This window comes from Arachis hypogaea, chromosome 2, assembly GCF_003086295.3.
Source record: "Arachis hypogaea cultivar Tifrunner chromosome 2, arahy.Tifrunner.gnm2.J5K5, whole genome shotgun sequence".
NCBI classification, from domain to species: Eukaryota; Viridiplantae; Streptophyta; class Magnoliopsida; order Fabales; family Fabaceae; genus Arachis; species Arachis hypogaea.
The window spans coordinates 44,684,222-44,695,863 of NC_092037.1; the positions used below are offsets into that span (position 1 = coordinate 44,684,222).

General features: G+C 38.2%; 1 non-coding gene across 1 annotated transcript; it reads right to left on the bottom strand.

Annotated features, from left to right (window-relative positions):
- Positions 1-11,331: 11,331 nt before the first annotated feature.
- On the bottom strand, positions 11,332-11,439 carry LOC112764161 (small nucleolar RNA R71). Its single transcript, XR_003183035.1, has one exon. It is a non-coding gene; the product is annotated as a small nucleolar RNA R71 (small nucleolar RNA).
- Positions 11,440-11,642: the final 203 nt, after the last annotated feature.

Below are 11,642 nucleotides of genomic sequence, written 5' to 3' on the forward strand. Positions count from 1 at the left end.
CATGAGTGAGGTCGATCCCACAGGGATTGAAGGATTGAGCAATTTTAGTTTAGTGGTTGATTTAGTCAAGCGAATCAAGTTTTGGTTGAGTGGGTTGTATTTAACAGAAGATAAATTGCTTGAAATGTAAAGGGAGAGGGGAAATTGCAGTAAATTAAAGAGCAGGAAAGTAAACTTGCTGAATCTTAAAGAACAAGAAAGTAAATGACAGAAACTTAAAGTGCAAGAAATGTAAATTGCAGTAACTTAAATGGCAAGAAATATAAATTGCTTGAATGTAAAAGGGATTTGAGGACTGGGATTGCAGAATCTAAACAAAGAGAAAGTAAATTGCAACAATTAAGAGAGCAGAAATTGAATCAGAAGCAATAAGCATTCAAACAGAAAGGAAATAAAGTGCAGCAGAGGTTCACAGAAGAACCTAAAGTAAATTGTGGTCTCAGAAATAAAGTGCAGCAGAGGTTCACAGAAGAACCTAAAGTGCAGGACAGGAAAAGTTGGTGCGCCAGAAATTCCTTGGTGCTGCCAGAATCAAGAGTTGGTGCGCCAGAATCAAAAGTTGGTGCGCCAGAATCAGAAATTGGTGCGCCAGATTTGTGTTGGTGCATAGGATGCTGCCCTGCCCTCGCGGAGGGCAGGGCAGAAAAAATTGGTGCTGCCAGGAGAGGATTGTGGTGCGCGCTGGTGCTGCCAGGAGGGAATTGGTGCGCCAGATTTGTGTGTGGTGCGCCAGATTTGTGCACCAATCCAAATGCTGCCCTGCCCTCGCGGAGGGCAGGGCAGTGTTTCCACTTTGCTGTCCCGTGTTCGAAACACGGCTGGGACACACCTTCAATTAATTTCCTTGGTTTCTTGGCACGGCACTCAACCTTAGTTCTTTGCTTCTTCCTTGGTCCGTGTTCGAGTCTTGTGGCATGCATGGGTGACATTTTTTTCTTTGATTTTCTTCCATGAAGGCCCGATACTGTCCTTGTGGAGGGCAGGGCAAGGTTCTCTTCTTCTTGGTTCCAAGGCACACTTTTGTGCTCTGCCCTTGTAGTGGGCAGGGCAGAGTTGCCTTCCTTGTTTGGTTCCTTTATGTTGCCCTCCTAGAGGGCAGTGTGCCCTTGTGGAGGGCAATGTTGCCTCCCCCTTTTGCATGCGGCACACTTCTCTTGCTTTGACCACGCTTTCCTTTCCTTGGGCTACACTTCTTAGGCCACGCTTTTCCTTTTCTTTTCTTTTCTTCACCTATAATAAACCAAAACCACCACTCCAAGTATCACTAAATTCAAGAGGCTTATAAATCAATTAAAATTCAATTAAAATTAGCTTAAACCTCATGGATTATCATTAATTTCATGGTGGTTGCTTGATTTAGAGAAGTTGTGCATTTTCACTCCAAATCACTTACTTAGGATGCAAGAAAGTGCATAAATGCTAACAAAACAAGTGAAATTAGCTTGAAAAATGGGTATATGATGACTTGTCATCAGATGCTGCCCTGCCCTCGTGGAGGGCAGGGCAGAAATTTTTGGTGCGCCAGTTGTGCCTGTGCGTGCTGCTGGTGCTGCCGAACCGTCCCTTGGTGCGCCAGAATGGTGCGCCTGTGTGCATCACTAAAATACTGCCCTGCCCTCGCGGAGGGCAGGGCAGTGTTTCCAAATTGAAGCCCCGTGTTCGATCCTTATGTGACGCGCACGCTACTTCTTTTCTTTGATTTTCTTGGCACCAAAGTGAGGCCTAAGTTCTTGTTTCCTCATGGTTCCGTCTTCGACTCTTGTGGCAAGCAATGGTGGACTTTTTCTTTGAATTTCTCCCTTTGGTGAGCCCGATACTGCCCTCCTCAAGGGCAGGGCAAGGTTTTTCTTTTCTTTGATCCAAGGCACCATTTTGTGCTCTGCCCTTGTCGTGGGCAGGGCAGCGTTGCCTTTCTTGGCTTGTTTGCTCATGTTGCCCTCCTAGAGGGTAGTGTGCCCTTGTGGAGGGCAATGCTTGCTCCCTTCTTTATGCGCCACGCCTTTTTCTCCTTGGGCCACGCTTTCTTAAGCCACGCTTTCTCTTTTCTTCTTTTCTTCACCTACAATCAACCAAAACAACCACTCAAAGTATCACTAAATTCACAAGGCTTATAAATCAATTAAAATTCAATTAAAATTAGCTTAAACCTCATGAGTTAGCATCAAATTAATAGTAGTTGCTTGATTTAAAGAAGTTATGCATTTTCACTCCAAATCACTTACTTAGGATGCAAGAAAGTGCATAAAGACTAACAAAACAAGTGAAATTAGCTTGAAAAATGGGTATATGATGACTTGTCATCAGTTGCAAACAACCAAATCAAGTACACCTTTGAGAGAAATCCTATGAATAATGGGATTCCTCAGAAGAAAGGAGTTCTTGAAGTTGACTCTCTGAATGCCATATTGGCTCAGAACAAAATCTTGTCCTAGCAGGTCAATATGATCTCTCAACATTTGATTGGAATGCAAGCTGTAGCTGGCAGCACTCAAGAGGGTTCCTCTGAAGAAGATGCTTATGATCCTGACCAACCCACCAAGGGGCAGGTGAATTACATGGGAGAATCCTATGGAAACACCTACAATCCCTCATGGAAGAATCATCCTAGCCTTTCATGAAAGGATCAACAGAAGCCTCAGCAAGGCTTCAGCAATAATCAAGGTGGAAGAACTCAGAATAGGTTCAACAACCAACCACAATTTCCATCTTCTCAAGGGAATATGGAGACCCCTAAGCAGAGCCTTTCTGACTTGGTAACTATAGTCTCCAACCTCTCTAAGACCACTCATAGTTTCATAACTGAAGCAAGGTCCTCCTGTAACGTCCCTTCCAGCAAAATACCTTGCTTAAGTCAGGATATTTCTACTAGAAAGAACATTACGTAACCTTTTCTAGTATTAACTACTTAATTACCGAGCCTTTGTATCGATTTCGCGTTTCAATTTTAAGATAATGCCAGAAAAATTTTGTTTTTATTCACTAAAGTCATGTTTCAAAGATTTCCAACAAATGATAATAACATAAATACTATTAATAATAAGTGTTATACAAAAGAAATAAAAAGAAACTTGAATACAACATAATCATACCTACCCCTTTGTGAAACAAAATCTCAAGGAACAATAGTGAGGGGACTCTACGAAAGCAAATAAAATCATAAAGAAAACCTACTAATCGCTCGCAGCTTTATAGTGAATCTTCAAACCTGTGTCACTGAAAGGGTGGAAAAATTTGGGGGTGAGAACCAAACCACATGTTCTCAGTAGAGATCAAGAATGCCGTGAAAGTAAAGAATAAAGCGCAAATAGTTGATTTCATTCAGAGATATTGTTTTAATTTGCAGCAGTAATAACCACTCGCCTTATGAATCTTTTTGAAAACCAACGGTTTAACATTCAAAATTCAAAACCTTCTTTAAAATCATTAGTTAATCTTAAACCCATATTTTTCTTTATAAAATACTTAAAAGTTTTCCTAGACTTTATGAATGACTAAACTGTTCCAAGCATAAGTTCATTAAGTCTATGCTGAACCATTTTGATTTTTCATACCCTACTAGTTACCTAAGCCGTATAAATGATCATCCTCCTCCAAGCATAGGTTCATTAAGTCTATGTTGAACCAATCAGATACTTTATACAGAGCTAGACCTCAAACATACCAACCACGGCCTCAGACCCAAACAATTCAATTAACATCAATCACCACAATCCAAACATTCAGTTAAAAACACAATTAATGAGATTTAAACACAATCAAGAGCAATTACATCAAGTATAGCAATTAGCAGTTAAACATAATTATTCACATAGACAAACGAATTACAATATACACACCCAAACAATTTCACATAGATGCATATGATAAATGTCCAGTCCTAGTACAAGACATAAGATCATGTGTTGGTTAGCATCCGTATTCCCGACATTTATCCGGTCAAGATTCCACGATTTCCCGGATATGATTTTCTATTAAAATAAATGCCTATATAATTATTAGCATCTCTATCAAGATAGCCTCTTCTTTCTACTCACAGTAAATATATACTTTTGGGAATAAAAAATTGTTGTAGGTATCCTAGTTTCCCTACAGAAGCTCTTGGGTTGCCTTAAGCAAAAAATAAATAAACAAATATCTCTTGGGTTTCCTCAAGCAACAAATAAATAAACAAACATCTCTTGGGTTGTCTTAAGCAACAAATAAATAAACAAACATCTCTTTGTTATATTACTCTTTTCTCTTTATCTCTTTACTCTACTCTGGTTACTCTTTTCTCTGTATCTCTTTACTTTTCTCTGGTTACTCTTCTCAAAAGAATTGTTGAAGTTATCATCAAGCCTTAAATTTATTTTAATTAAATCCTTATATTGTAATAAAAATTTGGACATAATTTTCTCTAAAAATAGGACTTAGCCACCTTTACGGGTTTCCTCTTTCTCAACATTTCACCAGCCTTTTATCAGCAATTGTCACAACAATATATTCTCAAAAACATTTGATAATGTTATAGAAAATCTATTTCTTAAATTCTATATCCAAGGTAATCACCAAAACAACTTGGCAGCCTGATTTCAATTTTAATTTTAAAATATCAAATGAATTCGAAATTACACAAACTTTATATCCATGTGATCGTCTTGGATTAAGCTTTCTATTAAAAGAAAAATCATAATTTTTTTCTTACTCTAGCTTTGGAAATAAAAACAAAACCATGACTGCTCTATAGTGTCTTAAAAACCAGAAAACAGTAGCAGCATGTGATATTTAAAATTCAATATAAAAATCAAGTTAAACGCAATGACCTTAAAAGTTAATATGGTTCAAATTCACTCATCCGGGTTTCTTTTCCAATTCATTCCAGGTCAATATCATTTTTAATGAAGGAGTTATGTAACTTGAAAGTTGAGTAGTTTCCTGCAGAATTCTGTTTAAAAGCCAATGAACATATCCTCTTCCAAGTCCCATAACTCACTCATTAAACATGAAAAACCCTGAAATGTAAATCATATATACTAAACATACTCAACTTTCACCTCCAATTGATTTCATCTCAATATCACTTCAGAATTAAAAATTATAGTCTCAAAGTTACTGACTTACAAAACAAAACCTGATTTTTACTACATAATGAATCTTATTTCAAAAATCCATATCATTAAAACCACAACTCCACAAATTCTGAATTTTAATGAAATTAAAGCGATAACACTAAAGTTTCATTTAAAATTAGTTTCATTTCAAAAATCAAACTAGAGAATTTCCAGTAGAGGAAACAAGCTAATGTTATGTTAAGCATTCTGCAGAAAAATCAGATTTGACATCCATAATTCAAAAATTCACCATAAATCATAAACTTAATGAAAAAGTCTCAAATTCACCAGTCCAGCTCCCTATATTCCCAAGCTTAATCCAGACTTGGTTCCATGCAATTCCGGTCATCACAGAATTAGTTATAGATTTTCAAAATTTCTAACTTCATTTGAAATAATGCAGAAAATCAGATCCAACAATTTAACCTTGAAAAATCACAACTAATGTTCCAGATAATACAAACCTTCAAAATTGAATCTTAACAATTACACTTAATGTAGTTTACTTAACTCTTACTCTCTTATCATTTCAATCACTATTAAATTACTTATTTACTTTCAAAGTTGCCGTTTAATTTCAAAACTCAGATTTTCAACAAATTAGTTCAACTTTTCAAAATTCAGCTCTCCAACTATCCTCTAAACCCAACTCAAATCAATTCACCAACTAAGTCCGTTACAATAACCAGCTCAACAGTAATCAACCAGCATAATCCATCAGGATTCAGCATTCTCAGCAATTATTTGTCAAACCATTCACAATCCACATAATCAATCAATATCACTAATCAATAATTCCAATCACACTTCACAGGCACAATTCAGCATCCATATCATCAATTAATCACTCACAACAATTAAATCTATTTGCAATTTACACAATAACCTTATGGGCATTGTTAAATTAAAATTGTTTAATTAAACCCCTACCTCGACTAGCTGAACTGCACGAATTAACCACGATAAGCCCACTTATTTTGAATTCACAGCAGCTGCGACAATTTTAACGTAATCCTGCAGCAGTAAAACTCTTGCAACTAGCTATAGCATAACAGCAGCAACATCAACGACCTCAATAGTAATTGTGATTGCTCAGGAGAAAATTGACAACTACAACAAAACCTTATGCTACTATAATTAGGACAAAGTATAATGGATGAACAAAATGATAGAAGAGTAAGGAAGAAAGTGTTATAGGCTTAAGAAATAGAAAATTGGTATTAGAACTGGAACAAAGAGGATGATGCTGGCTAGAATGAAAGATGGTGGCAGCTGGTGCACGAAATTGCAATCACACTTTTGCAATTCCGCACAACTAACCAGCAAGTGCACTGGGTCGTCCAAGTAATACCTTACGTGAGTAAGGGTCGATCCCACGGAGATTGTCGGCTTGAAGCAAGCTATGGTTATCTTGTAAATCTTAGTCAGGATATCAATAATTATCAAGGTTGATTGTGAAAAGTAAAAGAACATGAAATAAGTACTTGTTTTGTAGTAATGGAGAACAGGTTGAGGTTTTGGAGATGCTCCATCTTCTGAATCTCTACTTTCCTACTGTCTTCTTCTTCAAGCACGCAAGGCTCCTTCCATGGCAAGCTGTATGCAAGGGTTTCACCATTGTCAGTGGCTACCTCCCATCCTCTCAGTGGAAATGTTCAACGCACCCTGTCACGGCACGGCTATCCATTTGTCGGTTCTCAATCAGGCCGGAATAGAATCCAGTAATTCTTTTGCGTCTGTCACTAACGCCCCGCCCTCAGGAGTTTGAAGCTCGTCACAGTCATTCAATCATTGAATCCTACTCAGAATACCACAGACAAGGTTTAGACCTTCCGGATTCTCTTGAATGCCGCCATCAGTTCTAGCTTATACCACGAAGATTCTGGTTAAGGAATCCAAGAGATATCTACTCAATCTAAGATAGAACAGAGGTGGTTGTCAGGCACACGTTCATAGTTGAGAATATGATGAGTGTCATGGATCATCACATTCATCCGGGTTAAGAACAAGTGATATCTTAGAATGGAAGCAAGCATGATTGAATGAAAAAACAGTAGTAATTGCATTAATCCATCAAGACACAGCAGAGCTCCTCACCCCCAACCATGGGGTTTAGAGACTCATGCCGTGGAAAGTACACAAAGAAACGTGTAAAGTGTCATGAGGTACAGATACAATATCAAAAGATCCTATTAATAGTAAGCTAGTAACCTAGGGTATATAGAAATGAGTAAATGACGTAAAAATCTACTTCTGGGTCCACTTAGTGTGTGCTTGGGCTGAGCATTGAAGCTTTCATGTGTAGAGACTTTTTCTGGAGTTAAACGCCAGCTTTCATGCCAGTTTGGGCGTTTAACTCCAATTTTTATGCCAGTTCCAGCGTTAAACGCTGGGAATTCTGAGGCTGATTTGCAACGCCGGTTTGGGCCATCAAATCGCGGGCAAAGTATGGACTATTATCCATTGCTGGAAAGCTCAGGATGTCTACTTTCCAACGCCATTGAGAGCGCGCCAATTGGGCTTCTGTAGCTCCAGAAAATCCACTTCGAGTGCAGGGAGGTCAGAATCCAACAGCATCTGCAGTCCTTTTGAGTCTCTGAATCAGATTTTTGCTCAGGACCCTCAATTTCAGTCAGAAAATACCTGAAATCACAGAAAAACACACAAACTCATAGTAAAGTCCAGAAAAGTGAATTTTAACTAAAAACTAATAAAAATACACTAAAAACTAACTAGATCATACTAAAAACATACTAAAAACAATGCCAAAAAGCGTATAAATTATCCGCTCATCACAACACCAAACTTAAATCGTTGCTTGTCCCCAAGCAACTGAAAACCAAAGTAGGATGAAAAGAAGAGAATATACTATAGACTCCAAAATATCAAGGAAACTTAGCTCCAATTAGATGAGCCGGACTAGTAGCTTTTTGCTTCCGAACAATTTTGGCATCTCACTTTATCCTTTGAAGTTCAGAATGATTGGCATCTATAGGAACTCAGAACTCAGATAGTGTTATTGATTCTCCTAGTTAAGTATAATGATTCTTGAACATAGCTAGTGTATGAGTCTTGGCTGTGGCCCAAAGCACTCTGTCTTCCAGTATTACGGATGAGCGGATAATTTGTACGCTTTTTGGCATTGTTTTTAGTATGATCTAGTTAGTTTTTAGTATATTTTTATTAGTTTTTAGTTAAAATTCACTTTTCTGGACTTTACTATGAGTTTGTGTGTTTTTCTGTGATTTCAGGTATTTTCTGGCTGAAATTGAGGGACCTGAGCAGAAATCTGATTCAGAGACTAAAAAGGACTGCAGATGCTGTTGGATTCTGACCTCCCTGCACTCGAAGTGGATTTTCTGGAGCTATAGAAGCCCAATTGGCGCGCTCTCAACGGCGTTGGAATGTAGACATCCTGTAATTTCCAGCAATATATGATAGTCCATACTTTGCCAAAGATTTGATGGCCCAAACCGGCGTTCAAAGTCACCCTCAAGATTTCCAGCGTTAAAGGCCGGAACTGGCACCAAAGTGGGAGTTAAACGCCCAAACTGGCACAAAAGCTGGCGTTTAACTCCAAGAAGAGTCTCTACACGAAAATGCTTCAATGCTCAGCCCAAGCACACACCAAGTGGGCCCGAAAGTGGATTTTTATGTCATTTACTCATCTCTGTAAACCCTAGGCTACTAGTTTTCTATATATAGGACCCTTTTACTATTGTATTTTCATCTTCAGATCTTTGGATTATTTGAGATCCTTTGATCATCTTTGGACATCTAGTTCTTAGATCATTGGGAGGCTGGCCATTCGGCCATGCCTAGACCTTGTTCTTATTTATTTTCAACGGTGGAGTTTCTACACACCATAGATTAAGGTGTGGAGCTCTGCTGTACCTCGAGTATTAATGCAATTACTATTGTTCTTCTATTCAATTCCGCTTGTTCATGTTCTAAGATATCACTTGTTCTTCAACTTGATGAATGTGATGATCCGTGACACTCATCATCATTCTCACCTATGAACGTGTGACTGACAACCACCTCCGTTCTACCTTCGATTGGGTGAATATCCCTTGGATTCCTGATACACGACGCATGGTTAATCGCCTGACAACCGAGTGCTCGCCTGACAAATGAGCCAGCCATTCCGTGAGATCAGAGTCTTCGTGGTATAGGCTAGAACAGATGGCGGCATTCAAGAGAATCCGGAAGGTCTAACCTTGTCTGTGGTATTCTGAGTAGGATTCAATGACTGAATGACTGTGACGTGCTTCAAACTCCTGAGGGCGGGGCGTTAGTGACAGACGCAAAAGAATCACTGGATTCTATTCCGGCCTGATCGAGAACCGACAGATGGATAGCCGTGCCGTGACAGGGTGCGTTGAACATTTCCACTGAGAGGATGGGAGGTAGGCACTGACAACGGTGAAACCCTTGCTTAAGCTTGCCATGGAAAGGAGTAAGAAGGATTGGATGAAGACAGTAGGAAAGCATAGAGACGGAAGGGACCAAGCATCTCCATATGCTTATCTAAAATTCCCACCAATGAATTACATAAGTATCTCTATCTTTATCTTTATGTTTTATTCGTGTATCACCCATATCCATTTGAGTCTAGTGTCTCATTTTAAGTTTGGTGTCAATTGCATGCTTTCATTCATGTCTCATATGCATTGTCATTTTGTAAGTGTCAGCAGTATACAAACTGCTAAGTTTGGTGTCTTGCATGCATTGTTATTTGATTTCAGTTGCATTTTGATTATTCCTCACTATTAAAAATCCAAAAATATTTTTGATTTGTGTCTTTTCAAGTCAATAATACAGAGAATTGAAGATTCAGAACATACAGCAGAGGAATTGCACAAAAAAAGCTGGGCGTTCGAAACGCCCAGTGAAGAAGGACAGACTGGCGTTTAAACGCCAGCCAGGGTACCTGGCTGGGCGTTTAACACCCAAAAGGGTAGATTTTTGGGCGTTAAACGCCAGAATGTGCACCATTCTGGGCGTTTAACGCCAGGATGGCACAAGAGGGAAGATTTTGTTTTCAATGCAAATTTTTTTCAAGTTTTCAAAATTTTTCAAAATCAAATCTTTTTCAAATCAAATCTTTTCAATCAAATGTTTTCAAATTCAATTTCTTTCCATTCTCAAAGATACTTGCTATCAATTAATGATTTGATTCAACATTTCAAGTATGTTGCCTTTTCTGTTAAGAAAGGTTTAATGTTTGAATCATATCTTTTCTTGATAGCCAAGTCATTAATTTTCAAAATCAAATCTTTTTAAAATGTTTTTCAAATCATATCTTCTCAATCACATTTTTTTAAACTAATCATATCTTCTTAACCACATCTTTTTCAAAATAGCTTTCAATCAAATCTTTTTTTTATTTCTAATTTCAAATTCTTTTTCAAAAATCACTTGATTTCTTTCCCACTTTTATTTTCGAAAATCAATTAATGTTTTTCAAAATGTTTTCAAAATCTTTTACTTAATTTTCGAAAATTGCTTCCCTTCTTCTCACATCCTTCTATTTATGGACTAACACTATTCCTTCATGCAAAATTCGAACTCCATCTTCTTTGATAAGTTCGAATTTTCTACTTCTGCCTTCCATTTTTCTTTTCCTCTGACACCTCAAGGAATCTCTATACTGTGACATAGAGGATTCCACATTTTCTTATTCTATTCTCTTTCATATGAGCAGGAACAAAGACAAAAGCATTCTTGTTGAGGCTGATCCTGAACCTGAGAGGACCTTGAAGCGAAAACTAAGAGAAGCTAACGCACAACTCTCTGTAGAGAACCTAACCGAATTCTTCAAAGAAGAAGAACACATGGCAGCCGAAAACAACAACAATGCCAATAATGCAAGGAAGGTGCTGGGTGACTTTACTGCACCTACTCCCGACTTCTATGGGAGAAGCATCTCTATCCCTGCCATTGGAGCAAACAACTTTGAGCTTAAGCCTCAATTAGTTTCTCTAATGCAACAGAATTGCAAGTTCCATGGACTTCCATTGGAAGATCCTCATCAGTTTTTAGCTGAATTCTTGCAAATCTGTGACACTGTCAAGACTAATGGGGTTGACCCTGAGGTCTACAGACTTATGCTATTCCCTTTTGCTGTAAGAGACAGAGCTAGAACATGGTTGGACTCACAACCTAAAGAAAGCCTGAACTCTTGGGAAAAGCTAGTCAATGCCTTCCTGCAAAGTTCTTTCCACCTCAAAAATTGAGTAAGCTTAGAGTGGAAGTCTAAACCTTCAGACAGAAGGAAGGAGAATCCCTCTATGAAGCTTGGGAAAGATACAAACAATTAATCAGGAAGTGTCCCTCTGACATGCTTTCTGAATGGAGCATCATAGGAATTTTCTATGATGGTCTCTCTGAACTATCCAAGATGTCTTTGGATAGCTCTGCTGGAGGATCTCTTCATCTGAAGAAGACGCCTATAGAAGCTCAAGAGCTGATTGAAATGGTTGCAAATAACCAATTCATGTACACTTCTGAAAGGAATCCTATGAACAATGGGACTAGTCAGAAGAAAGG